At 43.2% G+C, this 26,760-nt stretch overlaps 1 pseudogene; it reads right to left on the bottom strand.

Moving 5' to 3' along the window:
- Positions 1–10,247: 10,247 nt before the first annotated feature.
- Positions 10,248–26,422, bottom strand: LOC144273830 (olfactory receptor 11A1-like; annotated as a pseudogene).
- Positions 26,423–26,760: the final 338 nt, after the last annotated feature.

Here is a 26,760-nt window from a genome sequence, read left to right as displayed (position 1 = left end):
AAGACATAGGCAAAAAAAGCATTGAGTACATTAGCTTTTTCCACATCCTATGTCACTAGGTTGCCTCCCTCATTCAGTAAGGGGCCCACACTTTCCTTGACTTTCTTCTTGTTGCTAACATACCTGAAGAAACCCTGCTTGTTACTCTTAACATCTCTTGCTAGCTGCAACTCCAGGTGTGATTTAGCATTCCTGATTTCACTCCTGCATGCTCGAGCAATATTTTTATACTCTTCCCTGGTCATTTGTCCAATCTTCCACTTTTTGTAAGCTTCTTATTTCTGTTTAAGATCAGCAAGGATTTCACTGTTAAGCCAAGCTGGTCGCCTGCCATATTTACTATTCTTTCTACACATCGGGAAGGTTTGTCCCTGTAACTTCAATAAGGATTCTTTAAAATATAGCCAGCTCTCCTGGACTCCCATCAGTTCCCTGAGGGAGTCTAAGTCTGCTTTTCTGAAGTCCAGGGTCTGTATTCTGCTGCTCTCCTTTCTTCCTTGTGTTAGGATCCTGAACAAGACCATCTCATGGTCACTGCCTCCCAGATTCCCATCCACTTTTGCTTCCCCTACTAATTCTTCCCGGTTTGTGAGCAGCAGGTCAAGAGCTCTGTCCCTAGTTGGTTCCTCCAGCACTTGCACAAGGAAATTGTCCCGTACGCTTTCCAAAAAATTCCTGGATTGTCTGTGCACCGCTGTATTGCTCTCCCAGCAGATATCAGGGTGATTGAAGTCTCCCATGAGAACCAGGGCCTGTGATCTAGTAACTTCCGTTAATTGCCGGAAGAAAGCCTTGTCCACCTCATCCACCTGGTCCGGTGGTCTATAGCAGACTGCCACCATGTTGCTCACACTTCTAAACTTAATCCAGAGACACTCAGGTTTTTCTGCAGTTTCATACTGGAGTTCTTCATACTGCTCCCTTACATACAGTGCAACTCCCCCGCCTTTTCTGCCCTGCCTGTCCTTCCTGAACAGTTTATATCCATCCATGACAGTGCTCCAGTCATGTGAGTTATCCCACCAAGTTTCTGTTATTCCAGTCACATCATAATTCCTTGACTGTGCCACGACTTCCAGTTCTCCCTGCTTGTTTCCCAGGCTTCTTGCATTTGTGTATAGGCACTTGAGATAACTCTCTGATCATCCCTCTTTCTCAGTATGAGGCAGGAACCCTGCCCTCTCGCGCGCTCCTGCTCGTGCTTCCTCCCTGTATCCCACTTCCCCACTTACCTCAGGGCTTTCGTCTCCTTCCCCCAGTGAACCTAATTTAAAGCCCTCCTCACTAGGTTAGCCAGCCTGCTTGTGAAGATGCTCTTCCCTCTCTTTGTTAGGTGCTTGATGGCACTAGACCCACAGAATGGCACCTTAGCTATCAGAGCAGTTTGTATCAGTGCCACAATGACCCCACCCAGCCATGAGCCAGCCACCAGACACCCACACACCCTCCTGTTCATCGCAAGCACGTAACAGAAGGGGTGGCATATGGCCATGAACTGGTCATGTGCCATGGCAGCCAGGAGCAAGCACTCAGCAGTTCCGAGAAGGAAAAAGAAGCACCTCTGTGCAATGCATCCCGAGTAGGAGATGGTTCTCAGCTCCATCAGCAAATTCATCAGCATCTTGGGGATGGTGACCAATGTGTAGCAGATCTCTAGGAAGGACAGGTTCCTGAGGAAAAAATACATGGGGTGTGGAGAGGAGGGTAAGCCAATATGAGCATAATGATGAGGCTGTTTCCCATTATAGTGACTATGTACATAATTAACACTACAGCATACAGCAGGATGACCAGTAGTTCCTGGAGATCTGAAAATCCCTGGAGTATAAATTCAGTCACCACAGTGTGATTTTTTCCATATCAATTATTCAGCATCTTCCATCTCTGAAGGAAAGAGAGAGAGAGTTTTGCAAATAATTGAAAGATAAAGTTCACAGATTTTGGATTTGCCCACTGTCAAGGGCAGGCCCATCTGCAAAACTTCTCTTCTCAGTTCCAGGGGGGTTTGAATTTGGGGTGTTGGTTGGAGCCATGTCTAAGATTTGCATTTAGCTGAAAGAAAACTAGCACTGGCCAGCCAACGAGGAAGACTTTGCTCAGCCCTGAACTGGGTGGATGGGATGTACAGACCTAAAAGTAAAGGTCCAGTTGGTGCCAACTGACAAAGGACGTAGGGGTCTGGTCACACAGATCCCCTGGTCTGGTGTCTACATACTAGGTCACCAAAGGCACCATATAAGGAATGTACTGAAAATCTGTCACATTGGTCATCATAATCACTGTGAAATGTATGTATGGGAAATATGTAAGGAGCTCTGGATAGATACTGAAAACTACCCTTTTAAGATCTGACACTTGAGACTGATTTCCAAAAGGTTTCTTCCCAGCAAGGGATGTTTATTTATCTGTCTGTCTGCATGTAAACTGGGTATTACATGGTGCACAATGGTCACCTATTTACAGTCTGAGCCAAATGCTGATCAGCTGATTGCAAAGCCTCCAGTGGTGATTCTAGCCAGGCAAACATGAGCAGTGGGGAGGTACCCTGTTTGCAAGTGCAGACAATGGGTTTTTTGGACCATAACTGTAGGGACAGAGACAAACTCTGCATCTTTCCTGGATGGCAAAAAGACAGTGTCATGTGTCTCATGAATGGAAGACCAGTGCCACGCTGGAAGGATTTGGGGTGAGCTTTTGCTCTATGTGACACAGCAATAGCTGGATAGTTCAATTTAGGCTCAAGTTTGAGTGTTATTATTTTGTTTGATATGTAATCCTTTTGGTTCCACTCTTTCTGCTGGCTGTCCTTTGAATCTCTGTTCATCTGTTAAATAAACTTATACTTGCTTTCTCTATAAACAAACCCAAGGGCGGGTGTGCTGAGTGGAACTGTATTCTTTGGTGTGACTGGTAAGCTGGGGTGTTCTTTTGAGAGTGTCCAGTGAATCTGGGGGCTGGACATTGCACAGAGATGCTCAGAGGACACAGAGGTTGGAGTGTGCCAATTGTTAAGAGAGAGTGGGGCCTGCAGAAGCCTGGACATTAGTGATTGTGTTTCCAGAGGTTGGTGATGTTGGGGAACTGACCCCTGGCAGGCACAGATAAGATTTCCTCACTCTAAGGGTGCGTGGTTGTGAGATGCCTCATGACTGTGGGCATCCCTGAGAAATTTCACAAGGGATTGATATATTTTGCACAAAAATAATTCCTACCATGAAGTGTAGCTTAGTCAACGGGGACATTTTCCATGGGGAGATGTTGATTTCCACACCTTGTTTGATTTTTCTGATCAAAACCCTGTTGACAAGTTGACATTTCAAAATGAAACACCAAAATGTCGATTCTAATAAAAGAAACTCCAGCATCTCAATTTGTCAAATCATTTCAATTCAATTTTCTTTTTGCATTTTGACATTTCCCATTCAGAACTTTGGTATGAAGGAATTTGATAGTTCAGCTTTCCCTTCAAATTCAGAAAAGAAACTAATTTGCAAAGGTCAAAACTTCCCATGGAATGAAAATTAAGTTTTCTGACCAGCTCTAACCAAGAAAAAAATCTTAGTCTGGGGACTCACATGCTGAACTACTTACGTCAGAAGAGAGTCCTGATTCTGCAGTCCTTGCTCATGCCCTACTCCGGTGGATTCCTGATCAGCCTCTGAAGATGCTGTGAAGTAGGGGACATGCAGAAATCACGCAAGTAATTTTGAACAGTGTTTTCAAAAGAGGTTAAGGAATGGGAGTTCCATGCCTAAATCTTTTTGGCTCCTCTGACAATCCCACCCTTTAAAATTCACTTGGTTTTCTTTTCCCAGCACAGAAAAGGAGAGGAAATTACTTTGCCCATTTCCTGGTTGATTGCTACATAGTTTGGGTTGGTATTTTCAAAGGTACCTAGCACAGAAATCTGTTCAGCTCCCATTGAATATCAAGGGAAAGTTAGGTACCTAACCTGCTTAGAAATGTCTGAAAATCCCACTAGGTGCCTATCTGAGCCTTTAGGCACCTAAACCCCTTTGAAGATTTGGTGTTAAATTCCCAAGTCACTTTTTAAAATGGGACTTAGGTTCCCAAGTACTTAGGTGCTTTTAAAAAATTTACCCATTGATTGCTTCTTATTCCCTTAGGACCCTTTAAAAATTCCAGGCTTAATGCAAAAAAGAAATGTCACATGAGTTGATTTTCCCTTCTGTGTTCATCCATCTTTATTTTCTCAGCTGTCAATAATGACCTTATTAAATTCTTCTTCCAATAGCATGTACACAGATGAGTTGATACAATCTGTCTAACACTCCATAGATGTAAAAACCTGTGAATTAGAGATAGGTAGTTCTTAGTGTGATAACTCATCTTGTCAGCTGTTGCATGAGATTTCAGTTTTACAAGGCACGGTGTAAACCAAGTGGCCCCCAGTTCTGCTGTCCGCAGCACAAGTATTTACATTGATGTATTCTGCTCCTGTAAATGAATTTATATCATATCAACACTGGAGTAAATGAAATATCAATGTGGCCAAAAACTGGGAATAAAACGGGTCAGGAAACCTTCAGCAAAACGGAAAAATGTGAATGCTGAACTTTCTCAAGGGAACGTATCTTGGCAAAATTTTCATGGGAAAAGCTTTCTTGGGTCCAGAAAAGAATTTCTCATTAAAACCAGAGAGAGAGAGAGACCAGCCAACCAACCTGCTCCTGGATATCAGTAGCCTGATGATGAGAGCACCAGGTTCAAGTCTGTATTCTGCCTGATTCAGACCAGGGAAGCTTACATCCCACCTGTGTGTGGGATCTCAGTTTCTCCTGTTGGAGCTGCTCCACTTTGTATAAATAATTAAATATACACTGGCCCAGAGAGGATGAAACAGAAGCTGACTCTGTAGCCCGGGAGACAGGGGGAGGGGGTTGGTCATAAATCTTTGAAAGGTTTCAGCTTGGTCCTGATCTGGAACAGGACATTTTTTGAAACTCAAAATTGTCACAGGATGGTAATACCATTTTCTGCCCACCTGCAGTTGGGGATCCAGCTAGCTAGCTAGCTCTGCTCTTGTACCTTACCAATCTGTTCAAATGAGAACTCTCCACATGTATTGTAAAGAAAACACAAGATGATCTTGGTATCCTCTCTCTTCTTCCCACTTTCACCCATTTTTAGAGAGTTTGAGCAGCAATTAAGCCCCCAAATCCCATAGAAATTCAAAGGGTGTTAGGCACCTAACTTCCTTTGGCTCCTTTGAAAAATCCCAACCTAATTCAATTCAAATTGTTTCCTTGCCTTTGGTTTAAATTATTGTGTTCACCAGCAAGTGAGTGGGTCCAAGGCAGGACACACTGGCTAAGAGTCTCTGGCCTGTGTTAGGGGCAAATTCCTATTAGATGATCATAATGGTCCCTTCTGGCCTTAACATCCATGAATCTATTAATTTGCAATATCAATTTTAGATCTTGGCAATCTATCTGGCCTACCTTGGACAGAAGGGACAGACTCATCTCTGGCAGCAAAGAATAAATGTGTACGACAACCACCACAGATATTTATGTCTCCTGTATGACCACTGGGACCTAATCCCTGGTTCTGCTCATACTCAGGGATTCTGAGCCACAAGTTATTTTTAATTTCCGTAGGAAACTCTCCTGTTTTAATTGAGATTAGATAGATTGATAGAAGGTGTGACGGGTTGGATCACAAAAAACCCCTTGGGACTGCCATCTGATGTGCTGAGACTACTTGTAACCCGTTTTCCCAGCCACCTTGGGACTCCAGAACCTTGTCTTGTTTGAGCCAGACATGCTTGCCTGCTGCGAACACAGACCCAGGTCTGAACTACATCCCACAAACTGCAGGCTTAACTGAAAACAGCTTAAGAAGTGTTCTTGTCTCCAACACTCAGGTACCCAGCTCCCAATGGGGTCCAAATCCCAAATAAATCCATTTTACCCTGTATAAAGCTTACACAGGGTAAACTCATAAATTGTTCACCCTCTATAACACTGATAGAGAGATATTGGTGAGGCCTCATCTGGAGTACTGTGACCAGTTTTGGGCCCCACACTACAAGAAGGATGTAGATAAATTGGAGAGAGTCCAGCGAAGGGCAACAAAAATGATTAGGGGTCTAGAACACATGACTTATGAGGAGAGGCTGAGGGAACTGGGATTGTTTAGTCTGCAGAAGAGAAGAATGAGGGGCGATTTGATAGCTGCTTTCAACTACCTGAGAGGTGGTTCCAGAGAGGATGGTTCTAGACTATTCTCAGTGGTAGAAGAGGACAGGACAAAGAGTAATGGTCTCAAGTTGCAGTGGGGGAGGTTTAGGTTGGATATTAGGGAAAACTTTTTCACTAGGAGGGTGGTGAAACATTGGAATGCGTTACCTAGGGAGGTGGTAGAATCTCCTTCCTTAGAAGTTTTTAAGGTCAGGCTTGACAAAGCCCTGGCTGGGATGATATAATTGGGGATTGGTCCTGCTTTGAGCAGGGGGTTGGACTAGATGACCTCCTGAGGTCCCTTCCAACCCTGATAGTCTATGATTCTATGATTAGCATATTTTCATAAAATCATATAGAGTGCAAGCTCACAGAGGGGTGTCCATGGGGACAGACAGGCAGACAGATAGTTTAAATGGGTGTCATGGGAATAGATAGATGGAAGGGTATGGAAACAGATGGGTCGTATATATGGGAATAGATAGATAGATGGAAGGGTATGGAAACAGATGGGTGGGTATATATGGGAATAGATAGATAGATGGAAGGGTATGGAAACAGATGGGTGGGTATATATGGGAATAGATAGATGGATGGAAGGGTATGGAAACAGATGGGTGGGTATATATGGGAATAGATAGATAGATGGAAGGGTATGGAAACAGATGGGTGGGTATATATGGGAATAGATAGATGGATGGAAGGGTATGGAAACAGATGGGTGGGTATATATGGGAATAGATAGATGGATGGAAGGGTATGGAAACAGATGGGTGGGTATATATGGGAATAGATAGATAGATGGAAGGGTATGGAAACAGATGGGTGGGTATATATGGGAATAGATAGATAGATGGAAGGGTATGGAAACAGATGGGTGGGTATATATGGGAATAGAGAGATGGAAGGGTATGGAAACAGATGGGTGGGTATATATGGGAATAGAGAGATGGAAGGGTATGGAAACAGATGGGTCGTATATATGGGAATAGAGAGATAGACTGATAGGAGTGTCTGCACTGCACTGTAAACCTGGGTTGCTGGAATCAGGTCTCACAGCCACACTAAGGTGCCCATACTGCTCTGCACAGACCTTCTGATTTGGGTCTGCAGCTTGAGCTATGTCCACACCACAAAATGACAAGGATTGAACCTGAACCTCAGTGGGATTTGGGGTCAGACCCTGCCCCTGTCCCAGGAGGGTCTTAGGGCCTGAGTCAGACAGATTGAGTGTGGACAGCAGGGGGAGGCAGGGCTGGGTCCAAACCCGTGCCTGGGTTTAACGGCGCAGTGTAGACGTGGTCTGGCTGCCTTCTCTCTGCAGTGTTCCCCCAAGGCCACAGATGAGCACTGCCTGGGCCCTACTTCCCAGGATTGAGGTCTCCCCTGCACAGCTCTGGGTCCCGGGAGAGGCTGCCGCGGGGAGCTATCCCTTTTTGTTCCACACGCACTTCATGCGAAGAAGAACTAAAAGGCAGATGACACCTTCCCTCCAGTTGTGTACACCCCACACTTCTCCCATCCAGTGTGAGTTCTGCCCGCCTTAGCAGGCCCCTCTCAGCTCTTCCTAGATGGAGCAATTCCTCCAGTCCCAGGGTTTTCCCTCATTTACTCTCTGAACTTTCACTTCAGCCTCCTGGGTCTGCCTCTTCCCCCATCCCCCTTCTGCCCTTTATTGGATATTGCCTGATTCCCCCCAGGTGGGGACCCTTCTCTAACAAGGGCTGGCTTGGCTCCAACTCTCCAGCCCACGGGAACGTGGCCCTGTAATAGGCAGATCATCATCATCAGGTTTCTATTATGCCTCTGGCATTTAGGGCAGTGATGAAGCTCCTCCATTCCTGTCCGTTGCTGGCAACTCTTTCAATGGTTCCCCAGCTGTGCCCCAAGTTTTTCAGCTCAGCTTCCACGGCTCTTCACCATGTTGTTTTCTGGCGGTTTTCTCTTGCCTTCAGGTGTCCATTGTATTGCAACTCTCATGATGGAATCAGTTTCCATCCGAAGCACATGACTGATCCATCTCTATCGCCTCCTTGCAATGATGGTGCTCAGATCCTCTTAGCTGCACTGTGTCAATAGATCTTGGTTTGACATTGTTCTGAGCCAAAAGATACAGAGGATTTTTCTGAGGCAGGTTGTATGGAATGAAGGCAGTTTGGATGTGTCATACTTTCTCTGTCCATTTAATGCCTCTTGGCATGTCTTCTGTTGTATGCCACTTTACCCAGTTGACGGCAATGTTGAAGAGGATTGCAGACATGACACACCCCTGACGTACTCCTGTTTTGTCTTCAAAACTGAGCTCACTGTGATCAAGACTGCACATAAAGTTGCAATAGAAGCTTTTGATGATGTTGATAATATGGAAAAGAATTCCATATGCCCGCATAATACACCATAGGCTGGTCTGTGAATGCTATCAAAAGCCTTGTCAAAGTCTATGAAATTTATGTAGAGTTGCCATTGCCATTCTAAGCACTCTTCTATTATGTTTCATAGAGTGACGTTCTGGCCTGTGCATCCACGCCCTTTCCAAAAACCAGCTTGCTATTTTCTGAGAATGCTAACAAAAGCCTCTGATATAAGCTGGACTATGATCTTACACAATACTTTCCTTGGCACAGATAAAAGTGTGATACCATGCCAGTTATTACAATCACTGAGAGTTCCTTTCTTTGTTATCTTCACTATAACCCCATTGGTCTACTCATCTGGCACTTTTCTCCTTTCCCAGACTGATGTAAATAGAGGTGCTAGGATAAATGCTGCTAAGTTAGGATTTACCTTGAACAATTCTGCATTCAAGTTATCCTTGCCAGGAGCTTTCCCATTTCTTAAGGATTTGGTGGCTTGAATGATCTCTTCCTTAGTTGGGATGTTTCTGTTGATATCAAGATCTTCTTCTGCTTCCTAGACATTTGCTTCCTCTTTAGTTGGCTCCCTGTTCAGCAATTATTTGAAATGCTCTGTCCAGTGCATTTCTTTGTTTTTTCTCTTGGTATTGAGCACTTCAATCTTCATGCCAGTAGCTTCCTTTCAGCTTTCATCACTGGCAGTCATATGGGTCATTGACTCCTGAAGGCCATCACACACAGTAATGGTTGATTTCGCTGGCGTTGTTTCCGTAACATATTTTGTTTTTTACAGGACAGGGTTGTTTGCCCTGTGCCTAACCCCCAAATTGGAGGACCAGGGTATCTGTTCGGTCCACACAGACCAATCCGGAATCGTTGAACCGACCAGGAGCAAAAAGCCCCCGCCAACACAGACTCTGGGGATCATTAGAACATGCAAGCTGTCCCACCACAACAAGGCACGGATACCAGAGGACAGGCAGAGATAGGGCAATATAGTTCAAGTGGGTGCAATTTCTATGTGTAGACAAACCTTGACACATTTATTCCTCACACCTGCCACGACGGGGACAGATAATGGGAGGTGTGACAAGAGAGATGACAGAAAGAGAAGACTCAGTTTATTTCTTTTATTGCACGATACTCTTGGTGACAGATACACAGTTATTAGGGTCACTGAGAAAATAGAGAAACACTAGAAGGAACTGGTGGAAAGCATCCCCTGGGAAAGGTCTCAGGATAGTGGTTTGGCTATAAATGTACAGGGTTTTCCCATAAAAGGCCAATGTTAGGCACCCAAATCCTATGGGCAGTGAATGGGAGTTGGGCAACTCACACCCTTTGGTCCCATTGTCAAATATAACGGACATGGTGGAGCAGATCGGGCACTGGACTGGGACGCTGGATAGTTGGTTTCCTTGCTCGAGCACACAGTGATTCCAGCCTTCTGGGAATCACAAACCCAGCTTGGCTGCAGCAAACCCTGCAGTAGTGCTCACCTGTAGCATCTTATATAGGTCCTAAAAAGGCTGGGGTCACAGGTTTTAAGAGGTCTCTTAATCTCCAATTTCTCCCACACGTGTGACTCTGTAAGACCATGACTTGAAGGCCAATGAAGCTCAGGGAAACGCGACCTGGGACTATAGTCAGCTTTGGTTCAGGCCCTACCCAAGCCCATGTTATATCTGTTTTAACCCAAGGAAACTGACCAATTAGCATGGTCCAAACATGAATATCTGCAATCTTTCCTCAGGGTCTCCTGGGCCTCTTTGTTTCTCAGGCTGTAGATGAGGAGATTGACCAGGGGAGTAAGGATGGTATAGATTTCCAGCAGATCGAGAGACGTGATCGTTCCCCTCTATTCGACATTGGTGAGGCCTCATCTGGAGTACTGTGTCCAGTTTTGGGCCCCACACTACAAGAAGGATGTGAAAAAATTGGAAAACATCCAGCGGTGGGCAACAAAAATGATTAGGGGACTGGAACACGTGAGTTATGAGGAGAGGCTGAGGGAACTGTGATTGTTTAGTCTGAGGAAGAGAAGAATGAGGGGGGATTTGATAGCTGCTTTCAACTACGTGAAAGGAGGTTCCAAAGAGGATGAATCTAGACTGTTCTCAGTGGTAGCAGATGACAGAACAAGGAGTAATGGTCTCAAGTTGCAGTGGGGGAGGTTTAGGTTGGATATTAGGAAAAACTTTTTCACTATGAGGGTGGTGAAACACTGGAATGCGTTACCTAGCGGGGGGTGGAATCTCCTTCCCTAGAAGTTTTTAAGGTCAGGCTTGACAAAGCCCTGGCTGGGATGATTTAGTTGGGGGTTGGTCCTGCTTTGGGCAGAGGTTGGACAAGATGACCTCCTGAGGTCCCTTCCAACCCTGATATTCTATGATTCTATGATTCTATGACAGACAGATCTTTCTTGATGCTGCTCAGGATGTCGGTGGTTGAGAACATATAGACAGTCAGCAGATTTGCATAATAAATGCTCACCACAATGAGGTGGGAGGAACAGGTAGAAAAGGCCTTTTGCCTACCAGCAGTGGATGGGATCCTCAGGATGGTGGCGATGATGCCGACGTAGGACATCAAGGTAAGAAGGAAAGGGACCAGTGAGAAAATCAAGTTGAGTGCAACAGCCAACATTTCCATCTGCTGAGGGTCATTGCAGGAGACTTTTACACAGGGGATAAAATCACAAAAGAAATGGTCAATAACGTTGGGGTCACAGAATGTTAACTGAGATATTGACAACATTGTTATGCTACCACTTAGGAATCCACTTATCCAAGAGCCACCTATGAGCTGCAGGCAAGACCTGTCACTCATACAGACTAGATAATGCATTGGATTGCATATAGGTAAATACCTATCGTGAGACATCACCGAAAAGAAGACATTGTGTACCTGCTAGACAAGCGAAGAAATATAATTGTGTGAGAAACCCATTGAATGACAGTGTCCTGTCCCCTGTCAGGAGACCGGCCAGCACCTTGGGCAGGACGGTGGATGTGTAGCAGGTCTCCAGGCAGGACAAGTTCCCCAGGAGGAAGTATATGGGGAGGTGAAGGTGCTGATCAGACACTACTAGCACAATGATGAGGATGTTCCCAGCCATAATCACAATATAGATCACTCGAAACAGCAGGAAGAGAAGGATCTGCAGTTCTGGGACATTCCCAAATCCCAGGAGGATTAATTCTGTGATGGACATTCCATTTCCCTGTTCTTGGTTCGCCAAGCGGTGTGTCTATGGGAAAGAAATGAACTCTGACACATAAATAAGGATTCACTCAATAAATTCACTCAATAAAACATCAGCATTATTTTCATTTTCTCACTCTGCTGGCTACCACAAAGATGGGTGAGTGGAGAATGGAGGCCAGGGGAGGGGAAAAGCCAACTCTTAATCTTTGGGGTAGATTATATATCTGACCAGGCTTCCAGTTCAACAAAACATTAATCTCTCTGGAAACAGATGGCACCAAGCACTCAAATACTATGGTGATGGAGCTTATCGGTACAACAGTACAGAAATGTGTTGGTTCAAATAATCACATGTTTCATTACCTGGTGTATGAGAGCAGAGCAATGGCCTTTCTAGATTGGAGATCCATGTGCAAAATGGGACAAGATTTGATATTTTAGAGGAACCCCCAACAGAGAAAAAAATCAATCAACTAAAGCTGGGATTTGCAGTGTGTGGGGAACCAGCTCCAAGTGAATTGCAGTGGAAATGGGCTTCCTAGCTCTAGAAGAGCCATTTGAAAGTTTTTATCATCAGACAAATGCCTCTCCTTTCCTAGGACAATACTTCATTGTCCTGCAGTCGGACACTGTACACAGAGAGAACTGAGTAGTAAAGTACTCAATAGCACTCATCACCATGCATTTTTTGACATGCCCACACCCCTCTAGGGCTTATGTCTCACCTTCCCAACCAGTTTCCATTGGCGCCAAAGTTTGGTGCCATCGGCCATTTTGAAAAAAAAATTGTGCATGTTTGAATGGGGGAAATGTTATGTTTGGCTACATTGAGAGCAGTTTAAAGTTTGGGTAAGGTTTATTGAAGAAAGGTGATTGTATAAGGAGAGCTGTTGTTAAAGGGCAGGTTATTAAAGAAAAGAGAGATGATGGTATGCTATGAAAGAATAAAAATGTGATAGATTGAAAGATTAGAGTGAGAGACGTTTGGGTAAGGTTATTGGATGTGATTGAATAAGGAGATCCGTTATTAAAGAATAGAGTGTTTGTGTTATTGAACGCATGCAGAGCGAAACATCCTACCCCTCTGATTGTGAATAGGGGAAGTGTTGTGCTTGGATACATTGAGAGAAAAACGGTTATTAGATGTGATTGAGTAAGGAGAGCTCTTAGAGTGTTTGTGTTACTGAACACATGCAGAGCAAAACATCCTACCCCACCGACTGTTGGTAGTGAAATGACAGCTGTTCTGGGCAGCGCTCCTGGGAGCTAGCCCCTCCTTTTGGTGGACCAATCAGCGGTTGTTTTACAGCTAGGTCACAGAATGCGCTTGTGGAACCGATCCTGTAGTCCCAAGCTTTAGAGAGGATCTTTACCTTATATTAAAAGCTATAAAAAGAGGATTAAAAAGGAAATTTAGGAAGTACCTGATAAAAAGGTGAATAAAAAAAGCATTAAACAATATTAAAAACTAAGGCAAGACATGTTGAGCAAGCACATGGCCAAAAACTGGCTTAAAAAAACATTAAAAGCTAGGGTTAAAAAGGAAATTTAGGAAGCGCCTGATAAAAAAGTGAATAAAAAAGCATTAAACAATATTAAAACCTGTTTAGTAAACACACGGCCAAATGTTGGCTAAAAAACCCATTGAAAGCTATAAAAGGGAAATTTGCTAAGCACGTGATAAAAAAAAGTGTTTAAAAAAGCCTTCAGGATCAGGGTAGATTAAAAGCAAGAACAGAGAAAAGATAGAGAGCACATGGTTGAATTAAAGAGAGAGAGAGAGAGAGAGATTTTTTACCTTGCGTGTCTATCTGTAACATGAGGCAGCTGCACAGTTTAGAAATGTTCAGACTTGCTCTCCTCGCCTTTGGATCGGGCCAGTCAGAGGTTGTTTTACAAGGGCGGCGTTGTAGAATTTATTTTTTGGAACCGATTTTACAGGCCTATGATCCCGCGCCCCCTCCCTCTTTAACGGCCTTATTCTAATCTAAATAAAGAGACCCCCAGCGTTTTCTCCGCCTTGTATATTTTTAGAAGGGAGTTTCCGTAAAAGTTAAAACCATACGCTTTTAGCAACAAGCGATTTTTAAAAGTTTTTTTTCTAGGGTTTAGGCTAGCACTGGTTATGATGTTTTCTAGTAAGCCCAGTATAAAAGAACAGGCTTGTGCAGCGGATTGCTGTGATTGGAAGAAAGAAGGCTGCTTTTTAACAAACACAAGGTAGTTACGTTAAGTTTTGTAATGGAGCAAAGCTCTGCTTTATGTTGACTGGGAAAGGCCCAGCCCTTTACTTACAGGGGTGTTTCAATAAAATGGAGCAGGCAGAATTACCCCAGGATTTTAGTAACAGGCAGTTTATATTTTTCTTATTTTGTTAACCCCTGAATCAGAGAGAAGAAGCTTGTTTTTTTTGTTTTGTTTTGTTTTTTTTTACTTTTTAACAAAGAGGTGAAAGTTTTGTAAAGGAATAAACCCTTCAAATAACACACACCTGTATTTAGCCCCATGAGCATAAGGGTTTTGATAAAAGGTAAGCCTGCAGAAACAGTTTAGGGTTTAAAAACACAAAAAAGTTTTAGACTAACATGGTCAGTAAAAACAGTGTGAAAAAAGAAGCCATTGTGATCAGAAATAAGAAAGCCCAAGGCCTGTTTTTAAAACAAAAGGATACCAAAGACTTGTACTGAAAAGAACAGTAACTTTAACTGTAAATAAGCTCACTGTATAAAATAAAACCTTTTGAACCATGGAAGCTAAAGAATGTAGCCCAGGATTCCTGCCTTTTTTTTTTTTTTCCTTTAGAGGCCGCTTGCTCTGCTCTTATCGAAACAAACAGACCCCTGTAACAAATGCTGACCAGCACACATTATAAACAATTAAATAAATTGAAGTAAAGAATAAAGGCTGTAGCTTTTAAAGACTTTTGGTTACAGATACGTTAATGGGCATATCCCCATTTACAGTGTCTTTCTGTTAACTGTTTAAACACACTTACTATAGAAAATACGAACTTTTTAACCATTAAAGCTAAAGTATGTAGCCCCTTTGTTCCCCCGTCTTTTTTTCTATAAAAAAATGACCCTTACACCCCATGGTTTTAAATTTTAGGGGCCCCACGTCCTTTTTTCAACAGGTTTAAACCTATAAATAGGGACAGAAAACTGGACAAGGATGTTAAAGACACACCACTGACACGAGACTTTTGGTGTCATGGGAAGCAACGACATGGTAAGAAAAAGGACTACGGTGTGTGTTACCCCTGTTCTATACCTGTGTTGTGCTCAGTTAAAAGTTAATATACGTATTTTTTTCAACTAGGACGAGGCCTTTTTTCTTGACATACCAGATTCTGCACTAGAAGTTTTAAATTTCGGGAAGCTGCTTAATATGTTACATGTTTATGGTTTATGTTTAAAAGAAATGGTTTTAAGGAGTTTATTTTTTTAAATTTAGAACAAGATGGAAGTCAAAACCAGCAGATAGGTTTTCCTGAAATGACAGAAGACGGTACGGTTTGTTTTTAAATATGTGTTTGAAATAGTGTTCGTTTTTTCTAGGGTTTGTTGTTGTTAGTAAAAAAAAGAAATTACCTTTGCCCCAAAGGTTTGACTGTAAAAGCGTTTTCCTGAGCCTCCTTGCGAATTGTGGAGCTGTGCTGCCACCGTGTGGCGTAAGAGGGAATAGCGCTTTAGTTTTTTACAAGGTATTTAGTGTAAAGGGGTGGGTTGTGTGGAATATATGTACAGGGCAGATGTTTGTGGCTGTTAGTAGAAAGAACATACAGGTTTATGCGCTAAAAACATTTTGTTTATGTGTATTGACAGACTTATCAAGTGTTATCCCTCAAGAAGAAACGTTGAAGGGGACCAAGAAATTTCCCTCTGAATCCGTGACAGTTGGAAACAAGGGTATTAGACACTTTGATTTTGAGCAGCCCAGCACATCCAAATCCCTCGTTACACAGAGCCAGCTGCCTTTAAGGAGGGGCAAAAAATATCCCTCTGAGGCAAGTGCCATTGGAAGCAAAGGTATTAGACCCCCGGATTTTGAGCAGCCCAGTACATCCAAAGCCCCCGTTACACAGAACCAGCCGTCCTTAAAAAGGGCCAAAAAATCTACCACTAAAACAGAAGCATATGGGAGCAAGGGGGTTAACCTGCCCCCCCACAATTTTGATCTGCCCTTCACCACCAGGGCCAAAATATCTACCTCTGCAGCTGCCAGGGCCACTGGCAAGTGATCCAAAGGGATTAAACCCCCTAGTTCTCAACAGTCCGAAGCCTTTACAGCCCCGAAGGAACCAGCTTTGAAAAGGGTAAAGGCAAACAATCCTGTAGCAGCCTCTGTGTCCATCTTTGAAGAGTTTAATAAACAAAAAGTTTTCAAAGCTAATTGTTGAGGTGTTTCAAAAGCAAAATGCTCCAGAAGAAAGGATGGTTTTAGACCAAAAGATAACAGAGATCCGTGCACTGCTTGAAAAGTTGGAAAGTGTGTTGAAGGTGGAAGGGAGGGTGTGACTAAACAGGGTCCCAAAACCCCAGCTCCTGATGGACATGTCTGGCCCCCTCTAATAGTTGGGCATTTTAGCCAAAAGCCACCTCAATTTTTTAGATCTCTTCCATTTTTTTCCTCCAACCCCTCTTTATGTTTTTAGGTTTCATGTTTAGTCACACCCTGTTGAGAACTAGGGGGTTTAATCCCTTTGGATCGCTTGCCAGTGTCCCTGACAGCTGCAGAGGTAGATTTTTTGGCCCTGGTGGTGCAGGGCAGATCAAAATTGGGGGAGGGGGGTTAACCACCTTGCTCCCATATGCTTCTGTTTTAGTGGTAGATTTTTTGGCCCTTTTTAAGGACGGCTGGTTCTGTGTAACGGGGGCTTTGGATGTACTGGGCTGCTCAAAATAATGGAGTCTAATACCTTTGCTTCCAATGGCACTTGCCTCAGAGGGATATTTTTTGCCCCTCCTTAAAGGCAGCTGGCTCTGTGTAACGAGGGATTTGGATGTGCTGGGCTGCTCAAAATCAAAGTGTCTAATACCCTTGTTTCCAACTGTCACGGATTCAGAGGGAAATTTCTTGGTCCCCTTCAACGTTCCTTCTTGAGGGATAACACTTGATAAGTCTGTCAATACACATAAACAAAATGTTTTTAGCGCATAAACCTGTATGTTCTTTCTACTAACAGCCACAAACATCTGCCCTGTACATATATTCCACACAACCCACCCCTTTACACTAAATACCTTGTAAAAAACTAAAGCGCTATTCCCTCTTACGCCACACGGTGGCAGCACAGCTCCACAATTCGCAAGGAGGCTCAGGAAAACGCTTTTACAGTCAAACCTTTGGGGCAAAGGTAATTTCTTTTTTTTACTAACAACAACAAACCCTAGAAAAAACGAACACTATTTCAAACACATATTTAAAAACAAACCGTACCGTCTTCTGTCATTTCAGGAAAACCTATCTGCTGGTTTTGACTTCCATCTTGTTCTAAATTTAAAAAAATAAACTCCTTAAAACCATTTCTTTTAAACATAAACCATAAACATGTAACATATTAAGCAGCTTCCCGAAATTTAAAACTTCTAGTGCAGAATCTGGTATGTCAAGAAAAAAGGCCTCGTCCTAGTTGAAAAAAATACGTATATTAACTTTTAACTGAGCACAACACAGGTATAGAACAGGGTAACATACACCGTAGTCCTTTTTCTTACCATGTCGTTGCTTCCCATGACACCAAAAGTCTCGTGTCAGTGGTGTGTCTTTAACATCCTTGTCCAGTTTTCTGTCCCTATTTATAGGTTTAAACCTGTTGAAAAAAGGACGTGGGGCCCCTAAAATTTAAAACCATGGGGTGTAAGGGTCATTTTTTTATAGAAAAAAAGACGGGGGAACAAAGGGGCTACATACTTTAGCTTTAATGGTTAAAAAGTTCGTATTTTCTATAGTAAGTGTGTTTACACAGTTAATAGAAAGACACTGTAAATGGGGATATGCCCATTAACGTATCTGTAACCAAAAGTCTTTAAAAGCTACAGCCTTTATTCTTTACTTCAATTTATTTAATTGTTTATAGTGTGTGCTGGTCAGCATTTGTTACAGGGGTCTGTTTGTTTCGATAAGAGCAGAGCAAGTGGCCTCTAAAGGAAAAAAAAAAAAAGGCAGGAATCCTGGGCTACATTCTTTAGCTTCCATGGTTCAAAAGGTTTTATTTTATACAGTGAGCTTATTTACAGTTAAAGTTACTGTTCTTTTCAGTACAAGTCTTTGGTATCCTTTTGTTTTAAAAACAGGCCTTGGGCTTTCTTATTTCTGATCACAATGGCTTCTTTTTTCACATTGTTTTTACTGACCATGTTAGTCTAAAACATTTTTGTGTTTTTAAACCCTAAACTGTTTCTGCAGGCTTACCTTTTATCAAAACCCTTATGCCCATGGGGCTAAATACAGGTGTGTGTTATTTGAAGGGTTTATTCCTTTACAAAACTTTCACCTCTCTTTGTTAAAAAGTAAAAAAAACCAAAAAAACAAAAAACAAAAAAACAAGCTTCTTCTCTCTGATTCAGGGGTTAACAAAATAAGAAAAATATAAACTGCCTGTTACTAAAATCCTGGGGTAATTCTGCCTGCTCCATTTTATTGAAACACCCCTGTAAGTAAAGGGCTGGGCCTTTCCCAGTCAACATAAAGCAGAGCTTTGCTCCATTACAAAACTTAACGTAACTACCTTGTGTTTGTTAAAAAGCAGCCTTCTTTCTTCCAATCACAGCAATCCGCTGCACAAGCCTGTTCTTTTATACTGGGCTTACTAGAAAACATCATAACCAGTGCTAGCCTAAACCCTAGAAAAAAACTTTTAAAAATCGCTTGTTGCTAAAAGCGTGTGGTTTTAACTTTTACGAAAACTCCTTTCTAAAAAAATACAAGGCGGAGAAAACGCTGGGAGTCTCTTTCTTTAGATAAGAATAAGGCCGTTAAAGAGGGAGGGGGCACGGGATCATAGGCCTGTAAAATTGGTTCCAAAAAATAAACTCTATAACGCTGCCCTTGTAAAACAACCTCTGACTGGCCCGATCCACAGGCGGGGAGAACAAGTCTGAACATTTCTAAACTGTGCAGCTGCCTCATGTTACAGATAGACACTCAAGGTAAAAAATCTCTCTCTCTCTCTCTCTCTCTTTAATTCAACCATGTGCTCTCTATCTTTTCTCTGTTCTTGCTTTTAATCTACCCTGATCCTGAAGGCTTTTTTATTCACTTTTTTTTATCACGTGCTTAGCAAATTTCCCTTTTATAGCTTTCAATGGGTTTTTAGCCAACATTTGGCTGTGTGTTTACTAAACAGGTTTTAATATTGTTTAATGCTTTTTTATTCACTTTTTTATCAGGCGCTTCCTAAATATCCTTTTTAACCCTAGCTTTTAATGTTTTTTTAAGCCAGTTTTTGGCCATGTGCTTGCTCAACATGTCTTGCCTTAGTTTTTAATATTGTTTAATGCTTTTTTTATTCACCTTTTTATCAGGTACTTCCTAAATTTCCTTTTTAATCCTCTTTTTATAGCTTTTAATGTAAGGTAAAGATCCTCTCTAAAGCTTGGGACTACAGGATTGGTTCCACAAGTGCATTCTGTGACCTAGCTGTAAAACAACCGCTGATTGGTCCACCAAAAAGAGGGGCTAGCTCCCAGGAGCGCTGCCCAGAACAGCTGTCATTTCACTACCAACAGTCGGTGGGGTAGGATGTTTTGCTCTGCATGTGTTCAGTAACACAAACACTCTATTCTTTAATAACAGATCTCCTTATTCAATCACATCCAAAACCTTACCCAAATGTCTCTCCCTCTAATCTTTCAATGTATCATATTTTCTATTCTTTTACAGCATACCATCGTCTCTCTTTTCTTTAATAACCTTCCCTTTAACAACAGCTCTCCTTATACAATCACCTTTTTTCAATAAACCTTACCCAAACTTTAAACTGCTCTCAATGTAGCCAAACACAACACTTCCCCCATTCAAAGACGCACAATTTTTTTTCAAAATGGCCGACAGCACTAAACTTCGGCGCCAATGGAAACGGGGTGGGAAGGCGGGACATAAGCCCTAGAGGGGTGTGGAAACCTGTTAAAAAATGCATGGTGATGAGTGCTATTGAGTCCTTTACTACTCACTTCTCTCTGTGTACAATGTCTGACTGCAGGACAATGAAGTATTGTCCAAGGGAAGGAGAGGAATTTGTCTGATGATAAAAAACTTTCAAATGCCTCTTCTAGAGATAGGCAGCCCCTTTCCACTGCAATTCACTTGGAGTTGGTTCCCCACACACTGAAAATCCCAGCCTTAGTTGATTGATTTTTTTCTCTGTTGTGGGATCCTCTAAAATATCAAATCTTGTCCCATTTTGCACATGGATCTCCAATCTAGAAAGGCCATTGCTCTGCTCTCATACACCAGGTAATGAAACATGTGATTATTTGAACCAACACATTTCTGTACTGTTGTACCGATAAGCTCCATCACCATAGTATTTGAGTGCTTGGTGCCATCTGTTTCCAGAGAGATTAATGTTTTGTTGAACCGGAAGCCTGGTCAGATATATAATCTACCCCAAAGGTTAAGAGTTGGCTTTTCCCCTCCCCTGGCCTCCATTCTCCACTTACCCATCTTTGTGGTAGCCAGCAGAGTGAGAAAATGAAAATAATGCTGATGTTTTATTGAGTGAATTTATTGAGTGAATCCTTATTTATGTGTCAGAGTTCATTTCTTTCCCATAGACACACCACTTGGCGAACCAAGAACAGGGAAATGGAATGTCCATCACAGAATTAATCCTCCTGGGATTTGGGAATGTCCCAGAACTGCAGATCCTTCTCTTCCTGCTGTTTCGAGTGATCTATATTGTGATTATGGCTGGGATCATCCTCATCATTGTGCTAGTAGTGTCTGATCAGCACCTTCACACACCCATATACTTCCTCCTGGGGAACTGGAGACCTGCTACACATCCACCGTCCTGCCCAAGGTGCTGGCCGGTCTCCTGACAGGGGACAGGACACTGTCATTCAATGGGTTTCTCACACAATTATATTTCTTTGCTTGTCTAGCAGGTGCACAATGTCTTCTTTTCGGTGATGTCTCACGATAGGTATTTACCTATATGCAATCCAATGCACTATCTAGTCTGTATGAGTGACAGGTCTTGCCTGCAGCTCACAAGTGGCTGTTGGATAGGTGGATTCCTAGGTGGTAGCATAACAATGTTGTCAATATCTCAGTTAACATTCTGTGACCCCAACGTTATTGACCATTTCTTTTGCGATTTTATCCCCCTCGTAAAAGTTTGCTGCAATGACCCTCAGCAGATGGAAATGTTGGCTGTTGCACTCAACTTGATTTTCTCACTGGTCCCTTTCCTTCTTACCTTGATGTCCTACGTCGGCATCATCGCCACCATCCTGAGGATCCCATCCATTGCTGGTAGGCAAAAGGCCTTTTCCACCTGTTCCTCCCACCTCATTGTGGTGAGCATTTATTATGCAAATCTGCTGACTGTCTATATGTTCTCAACCACCGATATCCTGAGCAGCCTCAAGAAAGATCTGTCTGTCATCTACACCATCCTTACTCCCCTGGTCAATCTCCTCTTCTACAGCCTGAGAAACAAAGAGGCCCAGGAGACCCTGAGGAAAGCTTGCAGGATATTCATGTTTGGACCATGCTAATTGGTCAGTTTCCTTGGGTTAAAACAGATATAACATGGGCTTGGGTAGGGCCTGAACCAAAGCTGACTGTAGTCCCAGGTCACATTTCCCTGAACTTCATTGGCCTTCAAGTCATGCTCTTACAGAGTCACACATGTGGGAGAAATTGGAGATTAAGAGACCTCTTAAAACCTGTGACCCCAGCCTTTTTAGGACCTATATAAGATGCCACAGATGAGCACTACTGCAGGGTTTGCTGCAGCCAAGCTGGGTTTGTGATTCCCAGAAGGCTGGAATCACTGTGTGCTCGAGCAAGGAAACCAACTATCCAGCGTCCCAGTCCAGTGCCCGATCTGCTCCACAATGTCCGTTATATTTGACAATGGGACCAAAGGGTGTGAGTTGCCCAACTCCCATTCACTGCCCATAGGATTTGGGTGCCTAACATTGGCCTTTTATGGGAAAACCCTGTACATTTATAGCCAAACCACTATCCTGAGACCTTTCCCAGGGGATGCTTTCCACCAGTTCCTTCTAGTGTTTCTCTATTTTCCCAGTGACCCTAATAACTGTGTATCTGTCACCAAGAGTATCGTGCAATAAAAGAAATAAACTGAGTCTTCTCTTTCTGTCATCTCTCTTGTCACACCTCCCATTATCTGTCCCCTTCGTGGCAGGTGTGAGGAATAAATGTGTCAAGGTTTGTCTACACATAGAAATTGCACCACTTGAACTATATTGCCCTATCTCTGCCTGTCCTCTGGTATCCGTGCCTTGTTGTGGTGGGACAGCTTGCGTGTTCTAATGATCCCCACAGTCTGTGCTGGCGGGGGCTTTTTGCTCCTGGTTGGTTTAACCATTCCGGATTGGTCTGTGTGGACCAAACCGATACCCTGGTCCTCCAATTTGGGGGTTAGGCACAGGGCTAACAACCCTGTCCCATAAAAAACAAAATATGTTACGGAAACAACCGTTGCCAGAAACAGACAGAAATGGAGGATCTTCATCACTGCCCTAAATGCCAGAGGCATAATAGAAACCTGATGATGATGATCTGCTTATTATAGGGCTACGTGCCCATGGGCTGGAGAGTTGGGGCCAAGCCAGCCCTTGTTAGAGAAGGGTCCCCACCTGGGGGGAATCAGGCAATATCCAATAAAGGGCAGAAGGGGGATGGGGGAAGAGGCAGACCCAGGAGGCTGAAGTGAAAGTTCAGAGAGTGAATGAGGGAAAACCCTGGGACTGGAGGAATTGCTCCATCTAGGAAGAGCTGAGAGGGGCCAGCTAAGGCGGGCAGGACTCACAGTGGATGGGGGGAGTGGGGTTGTACGCGACTGGAGGGAAGGTGTCATCTGCCTTTTAGTTTTGAATGTTAAGTTAATAAATGAAACCTAAATGGGGGCTGCTGTGATTGGACTGGAAAAAACCCGTGTGGAGTTTAGTTGGGGAACGAAGAAGGGAAACTGAGGTGAAGGGCTTCATTCTGGCCTTCCCTGAGGCCTCCGGTACTCGCCTTGAGGGGGCCACTCATCTAATATGACTGGATGCAACTACACTGAGGTAAAACTGCTTGTATCAGGATAGTTCATTCCGAAGGGGAAGAAGCTATACCAGTCCAAGGGACCTCGATATTGGGTCGCTGTGTCCGCGCTAGAGGTTGTACTGGTAGAACGATTTCCAAAACAGAAGTCACACCACTAACCCGAAGAGTGATCCTGGTGCAAAATCTGTGTGGAGACCTTGCGTAAGTGAGTCTCTGTGAGTCTACGTTAGCACGTTCGTGGCTTCGAAAAGATCTGCAGGAACCCAAGGAACCTGTCTGTCTTCCGCATTAAAATGGCGTTCAGAGAAGTGACGCTGATTTGCCAGGTCAAAAACAGCTGACTGACGGGAAGAGGCCTGACTGAATAATTCAGTTTACATAGGTGGGGTGCGTCTACACTGCAGCCAGGGGTGTGAATGGCATCTCCTGTAGCCGCTCTAGCTGTGCTCTAGCTCACTGACTAAAAACAGAAACCGCGGTACCAGCTTCAGGGCCAGCTGCACAAGCAAGAATGTACCCAGGGCCAAGGGGCATTGGGGGCTGCAGAGATCAGAAAGGGGCAGTTGTACTGTATCATGGAGTCTAGGGAGAGCAGAGGGTGAAGTTTGGTAAAGGTGTGGCCATGGTGTACAATGGGCATTAGGAGGAAACCAATGTTTTCTGTATCTTTTCTATAGATCTCTACACGGCAGCAAATCACAGTGAATGGTAAATAGCCAGTAATAATGATTAAACCCCTGATTTCAGTTAAAAAAATATTCCTTAAGGTATGGAGTCAATCAACTTGGAATTTACAATTTAAGCCACAGTCTGAGAAGATTTTGGTTTGTCTCTGTATTCTAGCCAGTTTCAGATTAGACGTCCTTCGAAGAGTTAAGCAATGGGATTGCATCCCTGACTGCAATATGAAATGAAAATTCTGGTCCTGAATAGCTCTAATAATGAGAAAATCACCCCCACATTTCTTACAAATTTCATAAAGACTTGTTTGAACAAAAAAGTTCATAAAGACCTAAAAGTGGCAAATTCTTCAATAAAAAAACTTCAGAAACAGACTCCAATGAGAGACTGCTGAATTGGAATTAATTTGCAAACTGGACACCATTAAATTAGGCTTGAATAAAGACTGGGAGTCGATGTGTCATTACACAAAGTAAAACTATTTCCCTATGTTTATTTCCGCCCCTCCCGCGGTTCCTCAGACCTTCTTGTTAACTGCTGGAAAGGGCCAAACTTGGCTGTAATCAATATAAATGAGACTCAGTGTTGAGGCTGCCGGACGTCTTTGAAGCCTCTGGTGCTTGCTGATGCTGGAGACAGCTCGAGCTTGACAGTCCCGGTGCTTGGAGCTCCTGCAGAGCGGTGCGGGGCATGCGGGACACCCAGGGTCCTGCAAACAGGTGAGGGACTGGTACAGCACAGCATTGTAGCAAGATTGCAAGCCCCTTAAGGCAGAGACCATCTTTTTGTCCAGTGCCTGGGGTCCTGGTCTGAGGCCGGGTGCTCCGGTGATACAAACAAACACACAGTAACACGGCTCCCCACAGCGGAGTCAGTACAAGTCCTACTGACTGCACTGCCAGAACTGCCACCCCATGGCCCTACTGCAGGCCAGAACCAGAATCCGGCACCGGTCTCTCAGGCCTTTAGTTGCTCAGCTAAAATGGACCCTGGATCCAAGAATTCCCTGGGATGGTGCTTTCCTTTAGCCAGACTCAGATCTGCTGGGTGAGGTTTGGTGAACAGTAAAATTAAAATGTGTCCTCTTAGGAGTAACCCTGAATGCTCCATCAGTAACACCAGTTTAACATGCTTGTAAACTCCATTGAGGCAGTGTTGCCTAGTGGTGAGCGTTGTGGATGGGGACTAAAGAGTCCTGGGCTCTGTTCCTGGTGGGTGGCCCTGAGCAAGTCACTTCCCTGTTATGTGCCTCAGTTTCCCCATGGGTACAAGGGGGATCATGATAAAGCACTTTGAGATCTATTGGAGAAAATGCTAACTAAGACTTAGAGGATTTTATGTATTACCTTTGATTTACAATTTTGTAAGTATGAAGAGATTCAGTTCTACTGACCAGAGTACACCTAGAAATGAGAGAAGAATCAGATTCATATTTTAAATTTCCAAAGTTTAGCATTCATGTACTTGAGTGTGTTCACTAAGATATAACGCACACATAGAATCATAGAATATCAGGGTTGGAAGGGACCTCAGGAGGTCATCTAGTCCAACCCTCTGCTCAAAGCAGGACCAACCACCAATTTTTGCCCCAGATCCCTAAATGGCCCCCTCAACGATTTAACTCACAACCCTGGGTTTAGCAGGCCAATGCTTAAACCACTGAGCTGTCCCTCCCCCTGGTAATTACATAAAACAGTAATTTATTTAAAAAAAACAGACTAATTCTTTTTATTAAAAAATGTCTTTTTGGCTGGGATTTGCAAAGGTGCATAAAAGAGTTAGGCACCCAAATTCTATTGACTACCAATGGGATTTGGGAACCGAACACCTTCAATTCTTTTGAAAATCTGACCTGAGCATCAAATCAGTCTGTGAAAGGGGAAAATATTGTTTTCCTCATCTGCAAAATGTGGCTACTGAGACATAAGCTGGTTCAATGCCAGAGCTGAGAATAAACCCCACTTTGACTCACCAGCAGACATTCACCCAATCTATAGTCAGAATAGGCACCTTCAAATGTATACGCAAAAAGAAAAGGAGTACTTGTGGCACCTTAGAGACTAACCAATTTATTTGAGCATGAGCTTTCGTGAGCTCATGCTCAAATAAATTGGTTAGTCTCTAAGGTGCCACAAGTACTCCTTTTCTTTTTGCGAATACAGACTAACACGGCTGTTACCCTGAAACCTTCAAATGTATGTGACAATCATCTCTAATGACTAAAAGGTGTGTCAATTGTTTGACTACACTTGGGGTTCAGTCTTAAAAAGACCAAGAGACCAAATAACCAAACCTAGCCAAATGTATTGTCTAAAGATAAAGCAATACAATACAAAAAGGAGACATACCTACCCTTCCAGGAAGCAAATTCTCGCAGGGTGTTCATGTTACTCAAAAGGTGTGCATCAAAAATATGCATTTCAGCTAGCAATATTTATGTTATGATTTTACAACTTACAAAGCCCTTTACTGGTCACTAGAAATCCAACCCACCAGTGTATAATAGTTCCTAAACTTACGGTTTTGCTCTGTACTTTGCTTATCTCTGCTTTTGGGTACTATGTGCCAAACCAACCAGGTATAGAGGTTCACCCCAGTCTGTGCTAGGACATACCATTCATGCATCATGTCTTTGACAGGCGTCCTATTTCCTAATGCCAAAGCTGGCTTCAGCTTTGCAAAGTATTGGGGGATCCTCCACATGAGTGAACCGAATTGTGGGGAGACCATAACGTATTCAGTTAACATAACTTCCCAACACATATATATATACATCAGTCAAAGTTCCCCTGAGCCAATGCTTCATAGATACAACGTATATTATAGCAATATCATCTGCATAATACCCAGTGATGTGATGAATTATTCACCAACATGTATGTATTGGCTAACACCTCTGTTGGGAACTACTCCCACTAAAGTCACTGGAAAGACAGTCGTTCAGTGACCGTTAGATGAAGCCTGTGGCCTGAGATTTTCAAAGAAATCTAAGGGAGTCAGGGCCAGATTTGCACCTAAAAATGTAGCTAGATGACTACTGGATTTACATAAGCACATGAGACGGTTAG

This window comes from Eretmochelys imbricata, chromosome 13, assembly GCF_965152235.1.
Source record: "Eretmochelys imbricata isolate rEreImb1 chromosome 13, rEreImb1.hap1, whole genome shotgun sequence".
NCBI lineage: Eukaryota > Metazoa > Chordata > Testudines > Cheloniidae > Eretmochelys > Eretmochelys imbricata.
The sequence above is the reverse complement of the archived record's forward strand: the minus strand, read 5'-3'. Positions and strand labels throughout refer to the sequence as shown.